This window comes from Bufo bufo, chromosome 8 (assembly GCF_905171765.1).
Source record: "Bufo bufo chromosome 8, aBufBuf1.1, whole genome shotgun sequence".
Lineage (NCBI taxonomy): Eukaryota > Metazoa > Chordata > Amphibia > Anura > Bufonidae > Bufo > Bufo bufo.
The window spans coordinates 218953112-218977214 of NC_053396.1; the positions used below are offsets into that span (position 1 = coordinate 218953112).

Consider the following 24103-nt stretch of genomic DNA (forward strand, 5'->3'; position numbering starts at 1 on the left):
CTTGCACACGAACGTTGTGTGCCCATGGTCGTATTGCGGCCCGCATATGGCAGGTCCGCAATACACGGGCACAGGCCCGTGTGCACTCCGCATCGCAGATGCGGAACCATTCACTTGAAAGGGTCCGCAATCACGGAGACGCGGAACGGAAGCACGGATCCAAACCCCACGGAAGCACTACGGAGTCCGTGTCTCCGCACCACAAAAAATTAGAACTTGTTTGATTTTTTTTCGGTGTGGACGGATCATGGACCCATTCAATTTGAATAGGTCTCGATCCGTCCCGGCCGCCGCATGGATGTTGCCCGTGCATTGGGGACCGCGAATTACGGTCCCCAATGCACGGAACGGATGCACAACGTTCGTGGGCAAGAGGCCTTAGTATGTTATTTTAACCCTCTTCATTCCAGAGCACACAGCTTAGAGGGCTGTAAACAATCCTTGTCACTTCCTTAGGGCTCATGCACACGACCGTATGTATTTTGCGGTCAGCAAAACACGGATCCGCAAAAAATAGCGAGATGACATCCGTATGACGTCCATATTACATCCGTTTTTTTATGGATCCATTGTAACAATGTTTGTCCGGACAAGAATAGGACATGTTCTATTCTTTTTGCGGAACGGACTTGCGGACATGCAGATATGGAATGCACACGGAGTAATTTCCGATTTTTTGCAATCCCATTAAAAGGAATTGTTCTGCATACAGCCCGAAAAAAGAACAGAATGGACATGGACAAAAATTAAGTTTGTGTGCATGAGCCCTGCAGCCTAATGAAACAACCAATGGACCTGTGGATAGGAGCGTGCCCATCTAACGGCCGTTAAAAACTGGTAAATTATATAAAAAGGGGCTTTCCTGGGGTTAAAATAATAAAAAGTACCCTCACCAAAGGGGAAGCTTGCTCCTCACTGGAGGCAGCAGGACCTGATGTTCATCATGTGATGATGTCACATGATCACACTGGGAACGTCAGGTCCTGCTTCCCCCAGTAAGGAGCAAGTGTTGCCTCACATGCAAGTGGTGAGGAGAAGTGTTTTTTGCACCAGCGGAAGAGGGGGCACAAAGGAGATCAACTGTGACAGAGGTTAGAAGATCTGAGAGACTGGCTGCACGCGGGGTTAACTGACAGTCTCTTGATTCTCAATGTTGTTGTATGGTAATGACCACACCTCTTGTCAGGTGCAGCTTGTGGTCATTACTGCTTCCCTATTTAGCTCGGTCTCACATTTCATACCATGCGGTTGATATTCTCTGCTTGGATTTGGAAGAGTTGGTGTGTGGACTTTTCCGGTGTTCCTGCATATCCATTTTCTATAAGATAAGTTGCACTGCTCTTTGTATTTGGTTGTTTCCCTTGTGCTTGTTGTTACTAGGCTTTAGGAAGACGCTGGTTCGTTCACATGGGAAGGAACCAGTTGTCTCATTCCCTGTCACTACCTCTAGGGCATTTCAGGGCTCCTAGGGTTTAGGTTCCGGCGTATGTATTTTCCCACCTTCAGGGTCTATACATACTGACAGGAGTCAGGGCCATGTCTAGGGGTTTCCTGGGAGGTGACCGTTTTCCTCTCCCTGGCTTTGAGGCCTAGTTCTTTGTCTTTCCCCTTCTGTTGTTATTCAGGTGTCCCTCCCTCCCAACTATTCGTGACATCATCATTAAAATTTGGGAATAGCACAAAGGGGGTCATTAATTATACTGGGGGGGGCACTATGGGGACGTTATGTATCTTAAGGGCACTGCAAGGGTTGGTATTTGAAAAAAAGCCTATGAAATTATTCCATTTTTATTAAAAACTGAGGCAAAATGCACATTAGAATTAGACGGACAGAAAATGGAAGCAAACACGGATGCAAAATGTCCATGAAAAGCTGACATTGTATGGTTTTTAATGGCCATTTTTTCCCTGTTGTGTGAATGCAGCCTTATCGTTTCTCATCAGTCGGGAGCAGTAACTCATTCTGTGACAGCTGTAAGTTGTTTTTAAAATATTTATTAAAATCTAGAGCAGAAGGTTTTTGCTGGCACGTTCTGCACTGTTGTTCGCTGGTACGTTATGTCTCCGGCTGGCAGATATTAATGTGGGTAACACACGGCACTGGTGACATTCTGAGCTCAGGCCGGGGACACTATCAGGATAGACACAGCGTAACCTGAAACAGGAAAGGTTCATTGCGATAAACAAGGTCGTTCAGATTTATACTGTTTTGGTATTTTTAAAAAAAGTAACATTTTCTGATCTCCAATAGAAATGTATGAGCTGAGTATATGGAAGTGACATCCAGGTCAGAGACAGACATAAAATCCCTGCAGCCACATCCGTAGCGGTCTCTACAGTGGGCATCCAGTGCATTCAGAAAGTCTTCAGACCCGCTCAGTTTCCTCACATTATGTTATGTTGCTCCATGTGCTGGAAAAAAATAATAATTATAGTAGATATGATCTTGTACATAGGAGCAGTATTATAGTAGTTATATTCTTGTACATAGGAGGCAGTATTATAATAGTTATATTCTTGTACATAGGAGCAGTATTATAGTAGTTATATTCTTGTACATAGGAGCAGTATTATAGTAGTTATATTCTTGTACATAGGAGCAGTATTATAGTAGTTATATTATTTTACATAGGAAGCAGTATTATAGTAGTTATATTCTTGTACATAGGAGCAGTATTATAGTAGTTATATTCTTGTACATAGGAGTAGTATTATAGTAGTTATATTCTTGTACATAGGAGCAGTATTATAGTAGTTATATTCTTGTACATAGGAGCAGTATTATAGTAGTTATATTATTTTACATAGGAAGCAGTATTATAGTAGTTATATTCTTGTACATAGGAGCAGTATTATAGTAGTTATATTCTTGTACATAGGAGCAGTATTATAGTAGTTATATTCTTGTACATAGGAGGCAGTATTATAGTAGTTATAGTCTTGTACATAGGAGCAGTATTATAGTAGTTATATTCTTGTACATAGGAGTAGTATTATAGTAGTTATATTCTTGTACATAGGAGCAGTATTATAGTAGTTATATTCTTGTACATAGGAGCAGTATTATAGTAGTTATATTCTTGTACATAGGAGGCAGTAATATAGTAGTTATAGTCTTGTACATAGGAGGCAGTATTATAGTAGTTATATTCTTGTACATAGGAGGCAGTATTATAGCAGTTATATTCTTGTACATAGGAGCAGTATTATAGTAGTTATATTCTTGTACATAGGAGCAGTATTATAGTAGTTATAGTCTTGTACATAGGAGCAGTATTATAGTAGTTATATTCTTGTACATAGGAGCAGTATTATAGTAGTTATATTATTGTACATAGGAGCAGTATTATAGTAGTTATATTCTAGTACATAGGAGCAGTATTATAGTAGTTATATTCTTGTACATAGGAGCAGTATTATAGTAGTTATATTCTTGTACATAGGAGGCAGTATTATAGTAGTTATATTCTTGTACATAGGAGCAGTATTATAGTAGTTATATTATTGTACATAGGAGCAGTATTATAGTAGTTATATTCCTGTACATAGGAGGCAGTATTATAGTAGTTATATTCTTGTACATAGACGCAGTATTATAGTAGTTATATTCTTGTACATAGACGCAGTATTATAGTAGTTATATTCTTGTACATAGGAGCAGTATTATAGTAGTTATATTCTTGTACATAGGAGGCAGTATTATAGTAGTTCTATTCTTGTCCATAGGAGAGGATAGACGTGTGCTGCTGAGCTCCCTGCAGGGAGGGGGCATGGCTTCTGACCCAGGTGGAGGGGAGGGGAGCTGGGCTGATGATCCTGGGAAAGCCCAGAGCTTGGAGTGTGGCCTGCAGCATGGAGATCTTGGAAGCGATGATCTGGAAGTGGTGGCTGGTGAGTCAACTGAAACTTGTAGTGCTTCTGGATTTAGTACAACTGTGACAAAGACAAGTTTATTTAAACTGGAAAGGCGCATTTCTAAGTTAAGAGATGAGATAAAGACAGAGGCTGATCCCAAGAAAAAGCTGATGAAGTATGAATGCCTGGATGACTGCACACGTGAACTGGATATATTAAAAGATAAACTAGATAAAGGTAAAAACACAATACCTAAAGTGGAAAGCTGGGCAATGGAGAAAAAGAGGGGGGCCAGAGCCCAGAATGTGAAGATGAAAGAAATCATAGAAATAAAAAAGAAAGATTACAGCAATGTGCATAATATGGTGAAGCAAGGACACCCTCAGAGATGTGTGGGTGCAGCGCCTGGAGGGTCACTGCTTTCAGGGTCACTATGTATGGGGTCTGAGCAGTCAGTCTCTGAAAATGCTGGGAATACTATAGAGCAAAGTGAGCCATCCAACAAGGAGTTAATTGCAGTGGACTCAGCTTGTAACTCTGCTGAAGTGAATGAGAGCAGCAATCCTGTGTGTGAGCAGGAGACTGCTTCATGTATGGACATTGTGGATGGGACCCCGCTAAGTGCTGTGGAGGAGACCCCGCTCAGTGCTGTGGGGGAGACCCTGCTCAGTGCTGTGGGGGAGACCCTGCTCAGTGCTGTGGGGGAGACCCTGCTCAGTGCTGTGGGGGAGACCCTGCTCAGTGCTGTGGGGGAGACCCTGCTCAGTGCTGTGGAGGAGACCCTGCTCAGTGCTGTGGAGGAGACCCCGCTAGGTGCTGTGGAGGAGACCCCGCTCAGTGCTGTGATTGAGACCCCACTCAGTGCTGTGATTGAGACCCTGCTCAGTGCTGTGGATGAGACCCCGCTCGATCAGCTTTCAGAGGAGACGACTACACAGACTGGAGCAGACATGGAGGTCAGTATACAGGACCCTCAGCCGTCCGCAGTGTCAGCTGCACAGCAGTCTGGAGCAGACACAGGTGGATCTGCAGGACAATCTGGAGTCAGTAAGACTGTAGAGGAGAGGCCCAGCACTGATCCTCCTGCTGACCGTCCACAATTCAGGAGACTGTTCTCCAATGTTACAAGGCCGGCTAACCCTCCACCTCAGAGAAGGAATGCTGTACGGATTAAGTATACGGGTCCAGAAGATAGCCTCCCCTGCAGACTGTATATAGGGAAAGTTCTTCTGAAGGACTTTATGAAATTTAAGGCCTCTGAGGTGTACGCCCTGATCCATATCCCCTCCAGCAGGATCTATGACATCAGCTTTAAGCTTCAGTATGATCTGGACTTATTCTGGAACATATACAATGACACGAAGGAGCAGTCAATCTGGGAGCATCTACAGGTGATCCAGCTGTCCAAGCCTCAGGTAGTGAAGGCCACCATCTTGTTCCAGTCTGAGGTGGTGGCGCTGGCAGATCTGGAGCATTGGCTGAGCAGACAGTGTCTGGTGAAGAGTCATCCGGAAAAAATCTATGATGAGGAAGACATCTGGAATGGCGGATACACCGTGATGGTACAACTAGCGCAGAACAATGGTGTGACCAGACATCTGCCGCACTCCTTCTACCTGGGCTCAGAGAGAGGGATATGCTACTACCCCGGTCAGCCGCGGCTGTGTCACAGATGTGGGGGCAGGCACCTCGCCATCAACTGCTCCCGTATTAAGTGCTCATTTTGTGGGCAGTTTGGACATTCAAAGGACGACTGTACAGGTCCGGTCATCTGTAACCTGTGTTTAGGATCTGGTCATACGTTCCGGGAATGTCCGCATGCAGATCATAATAAAGGCAGTGTTGAGATCTTCTCAGAGGCCATGGAGGAAGGTCAGGAGGATGTCACTGCAAGAGCAGATACAGCCCCAGAAACTGGTAATCGTCCTGCTGAAGTAATGCAAAGTACTACTGACCCTGCTGTAGAGAGTGTTGACCCTGCTGATGCACTACAAGTACCGGCAGAGTTGGAGACTGATAGCCAAACTACTCCATTACAAGTACCAACATCTGCTGAACCACAAGTACCAGCCATTGAAAAGACTTTGAAATCCAGAAATCCTGCTGTGGAAGCTAAAGTACCATCTGTAGCACTACAAGTACCAGCCACTGAAGAGAATTCTCATCTGCAGAGTAAAGTGACCAGTAAACCAGTTGCCAAACCACCTAAAGAACTGCCCTCTACGTCTACAAAGCCTGATGGTCCAGCTGCAGGGCTCAGGAAGCTCAGGAGGTCCTCTGTGGATGAAGACGGGTTTCAGACTGTAAAAAGAAAGAACAGCACTACAGCAAAGAAAACCCCGGATCCGCCAGTGCTGGCCATAACCTCCGGGCAGTATGGTGCGCTAGGGGAAGAAGAGTCAGAAGAAAAGATTGAAATGGACTATGTTTCTTCACATAACCCTGATGATGACCCTCTGGAAGATGAACCTGACCCTTCAGTGTCCACCAAAAGATGGGGTTCTAAAGGTCACAGTATTGGGAAGAGGAAAAAGAATAAGAAAACCTAAGTGTCCTGGATGAGGCTGAGAATCAGCTCTATAAATGTGAATAGTGTGAAGACTAAAAACAGGCGGCAGGCGATCTACCAGCGTCTGTCTCAGGAGAGATCTGATATCTTCTTCTTACAGGAGACTTATTTGAAGAGCAATGCTCAGGTGTTTGCAGCCAAGAGAGACTGGAGACATGGAGCATCTTTCTGGTCCTTCGGGCTGGAGAGAAATGACGGTGTGGCGATTCTCTTCAATAAGATAGAAGTTGAGGTGGAGAGAGTCCTGGAGATCTGTTCGGGCCGCTGCTTGATGCTGGATTTTATACTGGACACTGTGTATTATAGAGTCATTAATGTCTATGCTCCTCAGACTAGAAAGGAGAGGAGGGAATTATTCCAGCAGATGAAGCCATATTGTTTTACATCCAGGGTGTTTATAATGTGTGGGGATTTTAATAGTGTCTCCTGTAATGTGGACCGTTCCAGTAGTCATAAGCAACTGAGATATGATGAGAACTTCCTTAACAATATGGTCCAGCAGGCTCATTTAGTGGATCCTTATGGTTTGCGTGGCTCCAATAGAGCCTACACTTACCATAAGGCCGGTAACGCCAGTAGAATAGACCGGGTGTATATAAAACGAGAAGTGAGGAGCTCTGACTACAGGACGAGTCCCATAGAGTTCTCTGACCATTGTATGGTGAGTGTCACGTTGGATCTGGCCGGGGCCGTGGTCTGTGGTAGGGGCTACTGGAAGGTGAACAGCTCGGTGCTGCAAGATCCAGGGTTCAGAGAGGCCTTTACCACCTTCTATAATGACCGGAGGACCACCCAGTGTATGTGTGATGACGCAGCGGAGTGGTGGGAGTGTATGAAGGGTGATATCAAGCAGTTTCTGATACGTGCTGCGAGGAGGCATAGTAATGTGGAGTATATGAGGTATTCTGCACTGAGGCTGAAGTTAAGCAGGTTATATGGTAAGATCAATAATGGTGAGAAGATAGATGGTAAGTACGTCAGCCAGATAAAGCAGGAGATGCGAGAGCTGCAGTATGACCGCCTCAAGTCTCTCAAAGCAGAGGGGCAGTTCGATAATTGGGGGGTTCACAACCCAGACCCCTATATTGCCTGTAAGAACAGGGTTAATAAGAAGCTTATGACCAGCCTGTTAGATGAGGAGGGGACAGAGCAGTCAGATCAAAGTAAACTCCACAAGATTATTGGAGATTATTACAAAAATCTGTTTAATGACCGTCAGATAAGTGGTGACAGTATCAGAACTTACCTGAAAGGTGTCAAACTCCCTAAACTAGATCATGCACAAGCAGATGGCTTGGCCGAGCCCATAACTGAGGAGGAGGTGAAGAGGAGCATTGACTCCTTAAAAACCAAGAAGAGCCCGGGCCTGGATGGTCTGACCAGTGAATTCTATAAGGAGTTCAGAGATATATTAGCCCCAGACCTGGCGCAGGTCTATAATGATTGTCTCTCTGCCAGGGAACTTCTACAGTCACAGTATAAATCTGTTCTGGTTCTCCTGGCAAAGAAAGGAAATCTAAAAGACTTAAAAAACTGGCGTCCATTGTCTTTATTAAACACTGATTATAAAGTCTTGGCCAAGATCTTGTATCACAGGCTGAGTACGGTGGCAGATGACCTGATCATCTCCAACCAGACGTGTGGTGTGAAAGGCCGGACTATAGAGGACTCATTGCTGCTGGTGAGGGAAGCGGTGACCTACATCAGGCAGCACAGTGGAGGAGCATATGTGGTGGGGTTAGACCAGAGCAAGGCCTTTGACAGAGTCCATCATGACTACCTGTACCAGGTGTTGTTGGAGTACGGCCTTCCTGCACGCTTTGTACAATGGCTGCAGGTTCTCTATAAGGAGGCGGTAAGCCAGCCTCTGATTAATGGTCACTTGGCAGAGCCCTTTAGGATCATGTCTGGTGTAAGGCAGGGCTGCCCTCTAAGCCCATTATTGTACGTCTTCAGTCTGGATCCTTTTTTAAGAAAGTTGCAGGATAATAGAAATCTTTTGGGTTTGGAATGTCACCTACAGAGTAAAAGAGTGAACATAAAGTTCTGTGCTTATGCGGACGATGTGACGGTTCTGGTCTCGTCTAGTGAGGACTGTGTGGCCCTACAACAGGAGATAGCAGCTTTCTCTCTAGTGTCGAATTCTGCTGTAAATATGGAGAAGAGCGAGGCGTTGTGGCTGGGGGGTGACCGTGGGGTCTTCTCAGTGCCCTTTAGAACAGTGCAGGGCAAGATAAAGATTTTGGGGGTTCATTTTGGAACTGTAGATGATGGGAAGGTGAACTGGGAGGAGAAGCTGGCGGTGTGTGAGCAGAAGGTGCAGTGCTGGAGGCACTGGAAGCTGACTTATCAGGAGAAGATCCGCCTGCTGAAAAGCTTCCTTCTCCCGCTATTCCTCTATGTCAGTGTGGTGTTCCCAGTGCCCGATAAGTTACTTACCAGACTGACCAATATCTTCTTCCACTTCTTGTGGGGTAATAGGGTGAATATAGTCAGGAGGAACATTGTCTATCTCCCCCAGAAGGAGGGCGGCCTGTCCATGCCCTGCCCAGAGCTGTTCTTTAACCTAATGTTTCTGATGAAGAATTTCTCATTTTGTAAGAGTTTAGAGGTGAAGCCGTGGAGTCGTCTGTTTAAGAACCAGATCCAGCAGTTTGTGTCTGTGTGGTCGGTAGGTGACCCCATTAAGAGGATCTCGGGGCGCATTAAGAATAACGTTTCTTGGTATGCGGTACAAGCAATTAGCAAGATCATTAAATGGAAAATCTTATATGGTGAGGTAAAGCAGTTCAGTAGGAAAGAGATGTATAAGAACCTGCTGATATCTCAGTTTAGTGCCCATATCCAGCTGAGGAACGCCCCGAACCTGGATGTAAAACAGGCTGTGAAAATCCTGGAGGACCCCAGAGTCCCCGCTCACATGAAGGATGTGTCATGGCTGGCATTTCATGGAAAAATGTATGTCAGGGAAAATCTAAAGTGTAGAAATGTGCCAGACAGATCCTGCCCTAGAGAGCAATGCCATCAGGTACTGGAGACCATGGAGCATCTTCTGCTGGACTGTCCGTTCAGTGTCCAGGTATGGGAGGCCGTGTCACGGTCCCTTCAGTTACCACATCTAGTGGGACAGCTGTATAAACAGCTCTTGTATGGAGACTTCCCCCCAGATCTCAGACAATACAGCAGAAGTTCCCTGTATGTAGTGAATGTGGTGACCATGTACCATCTGTGGTGTGCGCGGTGCTGCCTGGTCATCAACAGAGAGCTCCTGACCTGTGATAAAATCTTATATAATATCCTGGAAAGTCTGAAGATGATATATAAGAAAGACATAAAAAATAACCGCAATAACGTGTACTGGAGGAACATCCATGTGTCAGCAATTGTATAATGTGTTGTGATGTCACTTTATATTTATTCTTTTCTATGATTTTATTGTAAGTGTATTGTAATATTTTGTTGCCTGTTTTAAAATAAAAAGATCATTATAGTAGTTATATTCTTGTACATAGGAGCAGTATTATAGTAGTTATATTATTGTACATAGGAGCAGTATTATAGTAGTTATATTCCTGTACATAGGAGGCAGTATTATAGTAGTTATATTCTTGTACATAGACGCAGTATTATAGTAGTTATATTCTTGTACATAGACGCAGTATTATAGTAGTTATATTCTTGTACATAGGAGCAGTATTATAGTAGTTATATTCTTGTACATAGGAGGCAGTATTATAGTAGTTATATTCTTGTACATAGGAGCAGTATTATAGTAGTTATATTCTTGTACATAGGAGCGGTATTATAGTAGTTATATTCTTGTACATAGGAGGCAGTATTATAGTAGTTATATTCTTGTACATAGGAGCAGTATTATAGTAGTTATATTATTGTACATAGGAGCAGTATTATAGTAGTTATATTCCTGTACATAGGAGGCAGTATTATAGTAGTTATATTCTTGTACATAGACGCAGTATTATAGTAGTTATATTCTTGTACATAGACGCAGTATTATAGTAGTTATATTCTTGTACATAGGAGGCAGTAGTATAGTAGTTATATTCTTGTACATAGGAGCAGTATTATAGTAGTTATATTCTTGTACATAGGAGGCAGTATTATAGTAGTTATATTCTTGTACATAGGAGCAGTATTATAGTAGTTATATTCTTGTACATAGGAGCAGTATTATAGTAGTTATATTCTTGTACATAGGAGCAGTATTATAGTAGTTATATTATTTTACATAGGAAGCAGTATTATAGTAGTTATATTCTTGTACATAGGAGCAGTATTATAGTAGTTATATTCTTGTACATAGGAGTAGTATTATAGTAGTTATATTCTTGTACATAGGAGGCAGTATTATAGCAGTTATATTCTTGTACATAGGAGCAGTATTATAGTAGTTATATTCTTGTACATAGGAGCAGTATTATAGTAGTTATAGTCTTGTACATAGGAGCAGTATTATAGTAGTTATATTCTTGTACATAGGAGCAGTATTATAGTAGTTATATTATTGTACATAGGAGCAGTATTATAGTAGTTATATTCTAGTACATAGGAGCAGTATTATAGTAGTTATATTCTTGTACATAGGAGCAGTATTATAGTAGTTATATTCTTGTACATAGGAGGCAGTATTATAGTAGTTATATTCTTGTACATAGGAGCAGTATTATAGTAGTTATATTATTGTACATAGGAGCAGTATTATAGTAGTTATATTCCTGTACATAGGAGGCAGTATTATAGTAGTTATATTCTTGTACATAGACGCAGTATTATAGTAGTTATATTCTTGTACATAGACGCAGTATTATAGTAGTTATATTCTTGTACATAGGAGCAGTATTATAGTAGTTATATTCTTGTACATAGGAGGCAGTATTATAGTAGTTATATTCTTGTACATAGGAGCAGTATTATAGTAGTTATATTCTTGTACATAGGAGCGGTATTATAGTAGTTATATTCTTGTACATAGGAGGCAGTATTATAGTAGTTATATTCTTGTACATAGGAGCAGTATTATAGTAGTTATATTATTGTACATAGGAGCAGTATTATAGTAGTTATATTCTAGTACATAGGAGCAGTATTATAGTAATTATATTCTTGTACATAGGAGCAGTATTATAGTAGTTATATTCTTGTACATAGGAGGCAGTATTATAGTAGTTATATTCTTGTACATAGGAGCAGTATTATAGTAGTTATATTATTGTACATAGGAGCAGTATTATAGTAGTTATATTCCTGTACATAGGAGGCAGTATTATAGTAGTTATATTCTTGTACATAGACGCAGTATTATAGTAGTTATATTCTTGTACATAGACGCAGTATTATAGTAGTTATATTCTTGTACATAGGAGGCAGTAGTATAGTAGTTATATTCTTGTACATAGGAGCAGTATTATAGTAGTTATATTCTTGTACATAGGAGGCAGTATTATAGTAGTTATATTCTTGTACATAGGAGCAGTATTATAGTAGTTATATTCTTGTACATAGGAGCAGTATTATAGTAGTTATATTCTTGTACATAGGAGCAGTATTATAGTAGTTATATTATTTTACATAGGAAGCAGTATTATAGTAGTTATATTCTTGTACATAGGAGCAGTATTATAGTAGTTATATTCTTGTACATAGGAGTAGTATTATAGTAGTTATATTCTTGTACATAGGAGCAGTATTATAGTAGTTATATTCTTGTACATAGGAGCAGTATTATAGTAGTTATATTCTTGTACATAGGAGGCAGTATTATAGTAGTTATAGTCTTGTACATAGGAGCAGTATTATAGTAGTTATATTCTTGTACATAGGAGCAGTATTATAGTAGTTATATTATTGTACATAGGAGCAGTATTATAGTAGTTATATTCTAGTACATAGGAGCAGTATTATAGTAGTTATATTCTTGTACATAGGAGCAGTATTATAGTAGTTATATTCTTGTACATAGGAGGCAGTATTATAGTAGTTATATTCTTGTACATAGGAGCAGTATTATAGTAGTTATATTATTGTACATAGGAGCAGTATTATAGTAGTTATATTCCTGTACATAGGAGGCAGTATTATAGTAGTTATATTCTTGTACATAGACGCAGTATTATAGTAGTTATATTCTTGTACATAGACGCAGTATTATAGTAGTTATATTCTTGTACATAGGAGCAGTATTATAGTAGTTATATTCTTGTACATAGGAGGCAGTATTATAGTAGTTATATTCTTGTACATAGGAGCAGTATTATAGTAGTTATATTCTTGTACATAGGAGCGGTATTATAGTAGTTATATTCTTGTACATAGGAGGCAGTATTATAGTAGTTATATTCTTGTACATAGGAGCAGTATTATAGTAGTTATATTATTGTACATAGGAGCAGTATTATAGTAGTTATATTCTAGTACATAGGAGCAGTATTATAGTAATTATATTCTTGTACATAGGAGCAGTATTATAGTAGTTATATTCTTGTACATAGGAGGCAGTATTATAGTAGTTATATTCTTGTACATAGGAGCAGTATTATAGTAGTTATATTATTGTACATAGGAGCAGTATTATAGTAGTTATATTCCTGTACATAGGAGGCAGTATTATAGTAGTTATATTCTTGTACATAGACGCAGTATTATAGTAGTTATATTCTTGTACATAGACGCAGTATTATAGTAGTTATATTCTTGTACATAGGAGCAGTATTATAGTAGTTATATTCTTGTACATAGGAGGCAGTATTATAGTAGTTATATTCTTGTACATAGGAGCAGTATTATAGTAGTTATATTCTTGTACATAGGAGGCAGTATTATAGTAGTTATATTCTTGTACATAGGAGCAGTATTATAGTAGTTATATTCTTGTACATAGGAGGCAGTATTATAGTAGTTATATTCTTGTACATAGGAGCAGTATTATAGTAGTTATATTATTTTACATAGGAAGCAGTATTATAGTAGTTATATTCTTGTACATAGGATCAGTATTATAGTAGTTATATTCTTGTACATAGGAGGCAGTATTATAGTAGTTATATTCTTGTACATAGGAGCAGTATTATAGTAGTTATATTATTGTACATAGGAGCAGTATTATAGTAGTTATATTCCTGTACAAAGGAGGCAGTATTATAGTAGTTATATTCTTGTACATAGACGCAGTATTATAGTAGTTATATTCTTGTACATATGAGCAGTATTATAGTAGTTATATTCTTGTACATAGGAGCAGTATTATAGTAGTTATATTCTTGTACATAGACGCAGTATTATAGTAGTTATATTCTTGTACATAGGAGCAGTATTATAGTAGTTATATTCTTGTACATAGGAGGCAGTATTATAGTAGTTATATTCTTGTACATAGGAGCAGTATTATAGTAGTTATATTATTGTACATAGGAGGCAGTATTATAGTAGTTATATTCTTGTACATAGGAGCAGTATTATAGTAATTATATTCTTGTACATAGGAGGCAGTATTATAGCAGTTATATTCTTGTACATAGGAGCAGTATTATAGTAGTTATATTCTTGTACATAGGAGCAGTATTATAGTAGTTATATTCTGGTACATAGAAGCAGTATTATAGTAGTTATATTCTTGTACATAGGAGCAGTATTATAGTAGTTATATTCTTGTATATAGGAGCAGTTTTATAGTGGTTATATTCTTGTACATAGGAGCAGTATTATAGTAGTTATATATATATGTACATAGAAGCAGTATTATAGTAGTTATATTCTTGTACATAGACGCAGTATTATAGTAGTTATATTCTTGTACATAGGAGGCAGTATTATAGTAGTTATATTATTGTACATAGGAGCAGTATTATAGTAGTTATATTCTTGTACATAGGAGCAGTATTATAGTAGTTATATTCTTGTACATAGGAGCAGTATTATAGTATTATATTCTTGTACATAGGAGCAGTATTATAGTAGTTATATTCTTGTACATAGGAGCAGTATTATAGTAGTTATATTCTTGTACATAGGTAGCAGTATTATAGTAGTTATATTCTTGTACATAGGAGCAGTATTATAGTAGTTATATTCTTGTACATAGGAGCAGTATTATAGTAGTTATATTCTTGTACATAGGAGCAGTATTATAGTAGTTATATTCTGGTACATAGAAGCAGTATTATAGTAGTTATATTCTTGTACATAGGAGCAGTATTATAGTAGTTATATTCTTGTATATAGGAGCAGTTTTATAGTGGTTATATTCTTGTACATAGGAGCAGTATTATAGTAGTTATATATATATGTACATAGAAGCAGTATTATAGTAGTTATATTCTTGTACATAGACGCAGTATTATAGTAGTTATATTCTTGTACATAGGAGGCAGTATTATAGTAGTTATATTATTGTACATAGGAGCAGTATTATAGTAGTTATATTCTTGTACATAGGAGCAGTATTATAGTAGTTATATTCTTGTACATAGGAGCAGTATTATAGTATTATATTCTTGTACATAGGAGCAGTATTATAGTAGTTATATTCTTGTACATAGGAGCAGTATTATAGTAGTTATATTCTTGTACATAGGTAGCAGTATTATAGTAGTTATATTCTTGTACATAGGAGCAGTATTATAGTAGTTATATTCTTGTACATAGGAGCAGTATTATAGTAGTTATATTCTTGTACATAGGAGCAGTATTATAGTAGGCTTTTTTTTTTTTGTGCATGTAGATGATATTGCTGTGCGTTGTATGTGTTAGAAAATTTTATTGCCCAAACTAAGGTTAAAATTTTCATATAATATTCCTTCCACATTGCTACAAAGACAGAGCTGGCATTACCACTGAGATGATTTGTTTTATCATGAAGCTCAGTACACAACACATTCCAGTGACAGGTTATGAATTACTGGATGTATTACAACTTTTATTTTTATATTCTACATAATTATTTTTTTTTCTTTTTATTGATTAAATTAACTTGTTGTAAGGAGCAGGTCGGTCATGATTTTTTCCCCCATAGCTGTGATGTATCCTTTGCCTCCTCCTTGTTCTCTGCATGGAGCCGCTGTCCTTTCAGATGACTTGTTATAAGGTGATAATCTTCTGTTACATTTTTCATGAGACCTGCAGCATAAGGTCGGTCGCTGCATCTCATTCCTCCAGTCAGAAAGCGGGTCTGGTTGAGAGCGAATATTAATTAACATTCATCAAAGTCCGCACCAAGAAGACCTCTAAGTGTGAGATTAGGATTCACCGAGACGTCCACGAGTAAACATTTCATTAAGTGTCTCTGAACTGAAGAGCCTCACAATGATCTTTGATACAGATCAGTAACATTGTTCTTTTTTTTTTTCCTTTGCTATTTTTCCTTTTTTTTTATATTCCAGCAAACGAAATAGAAGCCGCCAAATGCAAAATGCAAAATGCATATGGCCGGAGCTGAGAAATTCTCCCACTCGGTCCGTTCTGCAGAATCATTATCATCATGAAGCTGGCGGATTATTTTATAATTTAGATTAGTTATGGGCGAGTTTCCTTGGACAGGAAATCACAAATATTGTATCAGTAATGTAATCAAACTGTCTTTTAAATGGACATTTACATTTCTATTTGCCCTCCACGCCCCTGTGAGCAGTGTTATAAATATTAATGACACAGATCCGAACATTTAAGGCAAAAAATCAGGAATTATTTTAATGTTAGCAGCATTTTAATACAGTCGCATTAGTGCTTCCATTTTAAGAAAGCCAAAATACTGTCGTCTAATTTCCCTCTCAAAAACACTAGGGCCAATTTCTAAGAAATTCATGTAAAGCAAATCTGTCAGCAGTTTTGACCATGCTAAACTGCTGACCGCACTACATATAGGCTGTGGCGAGCAGGACCCACAGAACTTTTATCACAAGGAGTTTGTAGATAGAAATGTTTAGTTCCTGCCAGATTTTGCTCCTGCAAGTGCACTGGAGGCGGAGCTACTGGGGTCTACTGGTAGAAGCTACAGCTGTGACTCAGGGCAAAGGGGAGGGGCTATGAAGCAGCTCTATGTGGAGTGCACTTTACAGAGAAGCTCCACCTCCAGTACACTTAAAGGCTATAAACACTACAGCAGTTTTTATGATTGCATTTTACTAATTCTGGGCTAAAAATTATTTTTAGTTGGTCTTTATTAAAAAAAAAATCTGCAGTTTCTGTAAAAGCATGCAGTTAAAAATCAGTCTATTTGCAGACTGTTTCTCCTGAGTTCCCAAGGCTGTTTATGAGGTCAGGAGATCAGGCATAAGGCTGCACATGACGGAACTCAGGAAGTACATGCCGCAAATAGACTGATTCTTAACCGCATGTATCACAAAAACTACAGAAAAATTATAATACTTAAGACCATTTGAAAATTTATTATTTAGCTCAAAATGAGTAAAATCCAATAATAAAACATTGCTCCGAATGCATCTATAGCCTTTAATTAAGGAGCAGAATCTGTCAGAATGAAAGTTCATATCCACACCACTCCTGATAATAAATCTCCACTATAGGTATGTTTGCCTTGCTCTCCCTGACCCCTACCTATCACTGTCAGCAGTCTACCATAGTCAAAACTGCTTACAGATGCCCTTTAAATTATCTGTATCCTTTTGGAGCTGTATTAAAATCATAGAGGTAAAAGAGTATGTCTGACTGCAGCCACCACTAGGGGGAGCCTCAATGTATAATAGTATGCAGCAAGCACCTAAGCTCCCCCTAGTGGTGGCTGAAGGCAGACATAATTTTATCATTAGGTCTTTGCAGGGGATTGGAGCTGGGTATTACAATGATATATTAAGAAGTTAATCAGATCAGAATTTTTAACTGCTTTAATTAAAGATACACAATCTTGGTAAATGGCGCATATTCACCTTAGGCTGGGGTCATAAGAAAACTATGGTCCTGTCATTCTCCCTGTTAAATAAAAGAACAGATAAAATACAATTTGTACGGTCACGTTTCTACTCAAGGAGGGCATCGGCCCCTTATAAGCCTTAGGTTACCATAGGATCCTGTGGAGAATTTTGTCAACTACAATCAAGCCAATTTAAACATCAGAGAATAAACATTAGAAATTTTTTAGAGTATAAACATATATCTTGTTTTCTACCTTTCTGTATTTTACTTGCAATACCAGACCTGACCACTGGGTGTTCTGCTACAGGAGGAACCATTTACTTCAATATTTTAAAGAAACCTGTATTGCAGCGTTTTAAAATTTCTCAATTTATTTTATATTTACATTGCCCTTACCTAATTGCACCCACTTCACCCCTGTCTTGTCCTTAGTAGGAAAGCATAATGAGATTTTGAATAATAAAATCCTGAGATTCTGGGTAACGATTCTTGCTATGGGCTAATGGTTGTCAAAAATATTTCTTCAAATCTGAACAGTTCTCTGTATATTAAGATTCTCAAAAGTCTGATGAAAAAGATAATTTTTTAATCTTTCCCATTACATAGCCAATGAAGTGCTTTGTATGATGTAAATGAGGAGAGGGCGGCCAGCTTCACGTCTCTGTTGGCATATTTAATATGTCAAAGCTGAAGTCATGTTTGGATTAAATCGCTGCCATTACAGATCTGACGTCTGTCTGAGTTCAGTGAATAGGAACAATGCCGCTATTTTGTGATGCTGTCGCATTTAAATTACTTACATTTGGTAAATCTCGGTATTTAACATTTTCCATAGATCAGTAGTCACCAATAATTGTCTCCTGGACGCAGACGGCGGCTTCTTCTGTGGATTCTGCGAGAATGAATCAAACATTGCGGTTTTCCTTTAGCATTGTCAGTGACATGTTATAATATCCATACACTGCGTGTAGCTGGCCAGCTAAGACCTGTCCTAGTTTTCTAATATGCCTTATATGTATATACAGCTAGACCTGCCAATAGCCTTAATACAGTTCCTATGTTTATGTGTTAAAGACAAAAGCGGAATTATTTACTGTGACATCATGTTTTGGATGTCATATAACTGTTATATATTGTGTTCACAGAAGCAGAAAAAGATAATATGCCTTTAAGATGTAATGTAAGGTAAGCTCAGCGACACAGCAGAAACAACAGAAAGCATAGGGTTAATCTGTTGTTGCTGGGCAGAAGTCTAGACCAATCACAGCCAGCTTCTCACACAGCAAGAGTTTTCACCAATCACAGCCAGCCTCACACACATCCTGTCTGGGAATTCCCTTGGCAGGAGCTGATAGAATCATTATTCACCAGAGACAGGAGCTGAAGAGACATTCACTCCACTGAGAGCTGTGTTTTTATAGAAGCAGAGAGGCCAAAATTGGTATTTAAATCAGTTATATAATGTTCCTACTGTTAATATAGTGATTAGAACTGTATACTGAACCAGTTATATGTGTATTTACTTACAGTTCCACCAAATTCAAATTGAAAATTCAAATTGCAAGCTAAAAATTGCAAGCACCAAAGTGAAAGCATACAAACCAGATTCTATACAAATTGCATACAAACTGCGTACTGCTCATACCAGATCATTTGCATACTGCAAACTTCAAACCAAGTTGAGCGAGCAGAACTATTAGTTAGACCTTAGATATACCTCTCAGAGAGATCATAAAGATCTTAAATAACTTAAAGTGACAGTACAGATACTCAAGAGAGAAATATATCCGCCATTTTATGTTGAATGACAAGATTGAACAGTTGAACCACCATCTTATGCATACCGCCATTTTGTGATATCTTTTCAACACGTGTTTTGTACATGGACTATCTGCTGCGGAGGCGGCAGTGTTATATATGAAGAAAAGTTGAAGTTAATAAGGAAGATATTTCAAGCATTTGGTGTGCTCTTTAAACCTACTGTTTCCATAGAACGGCGCTAGAGGAATTACAGAGTAACAGACAGCCTGGTTAGACTAAAAGTCAGATATCTAAAAATTCTTCTAATGCCACAGCGCAAAAGGCACTTCATAGTGCTGCGCCTGCCACACTGCGTGTTTCTGCTGACGCCCCACATACGTGATCCACAGGACTGCAACATTCAATAGATCTCATCTATAATGAATCTACATAACACAAATTTTTTTATTTTAACCCCTTTGTGACCAGCCGGTTTTGGGCCTTACTGACCAATTATTTTTCTTCTGTTTTTCATTGTCTCCTTCCAAGAGCTGTAACTTTTTTATTTTTCCATCTATATAGCTGAATAAGGTATGTTTTCTGTGGGACAAGTTATAGTTTTAAATGATGCCATTTTGGAGCACACTTAGTTTTTTTTAACCACTTAATAGTGGCACATGGGGACTATAATAGGTAATCTTTTGATTGCTTCTAAAGTACAATGCACTTTCCCTATAGTGCAATGTCGGTGCTATACTGATATTGACCAGCAGGCTGCGCCAGAGAGGGGCAGCCTGCTGGGGAATACTCAAGACAGGCTTGGGGCTTATACCAGGTCCCAGCCTATCCACACACATAGGCATCCCGTGATCACATTGGCAGGGTGCCAATGCCCACGGCATGTAAGGTGTTAACCAGCCTGGATTGGCACTCCTGCCAGACTGAGCAGTTAGAGCAGGAGGTTGAATGTGACTCAAATCTATGTAAAGCATGTACTATGGGCATTGCCATAAGCCACATGGATAATAATCTGCGCAATTATCCTCTTGGGGGAATCATTAGTAATCTATCGGAGAAGGTGTCATTAATCGTCCATTCAAGTTTATGACAATTGTTTAAGGTGCCCTTTCATTCCTCGAAGGAAGGTTCATGATTGCGTTTCTGAGGAAATGGGCTCGCGTTTCCCGTCTTCTCCACCTGACATTCAGGGCACCACCTTCGCCATGAGTAGCTGGGGGCCATAATTACTTTTTTCCAGCTTAATTATTTTTAGAAGCCTCTGTTACTGATCCGGTCTACTGATATGAAAACTATTGTCTTGGAAATTTTTGAAGACACAGCCTCTGGTCTCCAATCACCTTCTTGTTGGGAAGGTCCTCAATGTCACTCAGGAAAGGCCAGGACTCCAATTATTTAAGGCACTTTTTGATAATTAAAATGTTCATGGTCTTGTACCCCCTTGTTTCCACCAGTCTCTGAGCTCACTTGTCTTTATGGTACTTATACTTGCTGATTAACCAGCATAGAAATTGTATCCTCTGAGATTTATCACATAGGAAGGATGCATATTTAGAAAAATCTACAAAATTGACATATAGCTCACCAAATGTATAAAAATAACGGAAAGTACATTTTGGCAGTTTTTTTGACACATGTTACTGTCCAGTATTGCATTTGACGAAGGCTAGACTGGGTGGAGGAGTCTGAAGGATAACATGGTCTTCCACCTTAACCAGCACAGGGAGGTGTAGACTTTGGTCATGGATAGTGTTAAGCAAAGCATCCGAAGCGGAATTCGGTCCGATGTTTAGGAAAATTTTGCAACAAATCCGAAGTTCCTTGCGCTTCGTGGTAACAAATCAGTTTTTCCTAAAATGGCGGCTGCACATGTTACAAAGTGAAAGTACTGTAAGGAGCCCGGGAACGCAAGCTCATCCATAATGCCGTGTAGCCAGTCAATCCGCAGATAACCATCCCCTGGGTCGCAGCCCTATAAAAGACTCATCCTGTGCAGTCTCCGCCATTGTCCTGTGAGCTGAGCATAGGAAGAGATGTGGCAAGCGCTTATGCACTAGGGACAATGTTGCTGAAAAAGATTGAAAGAAGAATATTGGAGAAGGGAGAGTGTATAGCCGTGTGCATTAGCAATGAGCAGGACACTGGGTCAGTGGGGTTGCTATGCAGGGGTCAGATTTAGGTGTGTATGAGTTCGTGACGCCAGTTGTAGCTTGCGCAGGTACCATAGCAGGGCCCTTTAAGATGGTATGAGCACACGTACTAGGTAAGGAATGCCAGAGGGGGAGATTGTCTCTGTATTGTGTCAACGGTGTCTCCTACCTGTAGCACGGCTGGACTTCTGTATCCTGGCTCACATGCAATAAAATTGAGTGCTGTAAATAGGAGTAACTGAGGAATGATGGAATTCCACACAGAAAATAGGGTCCAACTTGTGTTTACTTGATGTTATTATATGCAGCTTTAGATCCATACAATTTACAGCAGTAGTCTAGGATCCCAGCAGGTATTGGCAATGTGTGGCAGGAATTATATATATATTCTGCATCTGGTACATACGCCTTTAAGAATCTGGCAGGTATCTATATTCTGCTCTGTCTTTAGTCTGCTTGGTTTGGGCCTGACTAGCTGGTGAGGTATTTATCTTCTCCTTGTTCTGGAATCTGTACTTACAGGACTGCTCGCAGGGTATGGTGGTTTTGTCCTGGAGATCTGATAGTTCTGAAGATGGCTGCTTCCTTGGTCCACCAGCTGAGGTAAGGGACTCAGGCTGGGAAGGTTGATCTTGGGCCTCAGCAGAGGCTTGGATCCCTGGTTGGGGTCCCTGTTTCTGGGAGCTCCTATTCACACAGCCTACCCCAACAGGGGGTGGCTGGTACACTCACTAGAACTTTCTTTCCTCCCTCTGAAGTAGGATGTGGGAACATTCCACTCCTCCTCAGAAAGGGGGAGCTAGCCTGGAATCAACTATTCCAGTCTAGGTCTATTAACTATGTTCTGCCTACATATTGCTGCCACCTGCTGGTGTACATTAAGAATTACAGCAAATATATACAATACAGACATAGAAAATGCACATTATGGAGAGAGTGATGCAACCTTATACCAGATGACAATATACATACACTTAACATTATGAAGCAGGGGAACAGAAGTTTAGTGACATATTTCAGGATGTTACACATCACAGTCTAGTGCACCGACATTCAGAGTTAATCCGTTATTTTAGTGATACAGTTACTGTACACTATGGCCAACAGACAGTTTCCTGGACCCTCCAAAGGAACAGGCAGTGGCAAAATGTTGCTGTAGGCGGCACGAGTAGCAGCAAAAGACGAGGGGGTGATAGGAAGAGCTGCCACTGTCATGCAGCGGTCGTGTTTTGACCAACAATCCAGCTGTACTGGAATGGTTGACTCGCTCTTCAACATCATCTCAGTTGACAACAGATACACACAGCTAGGAATTAGTGGGTTCCTCTGACATCACACTTAGTTGGCATGGCCCAGGAACTGCCTTTGTGCCCTCACCTGCCCTGAACCTGCCTCCGTCTTTTGCTGCTCCTTCTGCTAGCCAGGTAATGTTAGCCGCCAGCTCTGCTCCGCTGTTCAGCGACGATCAGCATTGTGAGGACAGTCCACAGTTACAGGCCATCATTAGGGGGCTAGAACCTGGGATGTTTTGATCCCTTATCCCATTCACCCAAATAGAGATCTATTATGGTGAATGGCATTAGACTGCGCTCCCTGCTGAGCTGTGCCTCGTACACAGCGCAGCATAGAGCTTACCATGGCAGGTCTGTAAAGCTTCAGAAGCGTCCAGGCTGTCATGGTAACCAACCAGAGCCCTGCGATTTCACTGCGGTGGGCTCAGATCTCAAGGCAGAGGGAGCCGCATCCTCACAGATGCCGCGATCAGCGTTGATTGCGGCATCTGAGGGGTTAAACGATGAGGTTCGGTGGGATTGCTGTTCCCCATCATTGCAACCGGGTGTCTGCTGTATGATACAGCTGGCACCACCGGATGGGCTCACTGCAGCAGCCCGCTTCCTACATTCCCTCAGCCACTGTGATGTATGGGTACACCTGATTTATAGCGATTTGTGATTAATTAATTTGGATCAAATCAAATTTCTTGGCAAATGTCAGCGAAGTTGCTGAATCAAATTTTTCAAAACTTAGCTTATCTCTAATCAACATCAGCGATGAGCGGCAGGAGCAATATTTGAATTTGCGATATTTCACGAATATTTGGGCGAATATTCGTCATATATATTCGCAAATTCGAGTTCCCCAGTCATCATTTTCTTGATTGCGAAAATCGGCAATCGGAAAATTTGCGTTAAAATTTAGCGATACCAAAATTTTCGTTCAACACTACTCTTAAGGTCAAAGATATTGCAGCCTTCTCATTGGCCCACAAGCAAGAAGCAGTGAGGGATCATGGGTACTGATGAAAAAAAATCTAGAATATTCGCAATTACGACGATATAGCACTATATTCTAGATATTAGCGAATTCTCGAAGTGCCAATATTCGCGATAAAAATTTGCGATTAGAATATTCGCGATCAACACTAGTCACCATATCAAATTCTAGAGTGAAGTCAACACTATTCTAGAGGTCTGGGTGAAGGTGTCACCAACCTGAGGTCCCTGTGAAGCCAAACCTGACCGTCTAAAGTTATAATTTTTGTTACTTTCTGCATGTTACATAACGCTGACCTGTGGCCTTTGTGAAGGTAACAGTGACTACACTGAAGTTGCGGGAAGAGTAAAAGTTATTTGTAAAAGATGAAAATGAGTTCTAGGATGTTCCAGGGTTCCATAGCATCAAGTGTGAACTGCAACTAACTAGCTTCACGGCGCCACCTAGAGTCTACTATTTCTGGTGTACTGTAACCATCAAGAATCTGTGCGAAAGTGAAAAGTAAAGTCAACTCTTTACATGTTTCGATCTGTGATCCATTGTTTAAAGGGGGAGCACTAGACCCCCCCCCCCTACATACTATGTAGCGATGTGTATCTTTTACATAATATTA

At 40.0% G+C, this 24103-nt stretch overlaps 1 long non-coding RNA gene across 1 annotated transcript; it reads right to left on the minus strand.

The window, feature by feature from the left end:
• Positions 1 to 1910: 1910 nt before the first annotated feature.
• On the minus strand, positions 1911 to 23830 carry LOC120977470. Its single transcript, XR_005773904.1, has 3 exons — positions 23787 to 23830; positions 18109 to 18200; positions 1911 to 2155 (listed from the first exon to the last, which is right to left on the minus strand). It is a non-coding gene; the product is annotated as an uncharacterized LOC120977470 (long non-coding RNA).
• Positions 23831 to 24103: the final 273 nt, after the last annotated feature.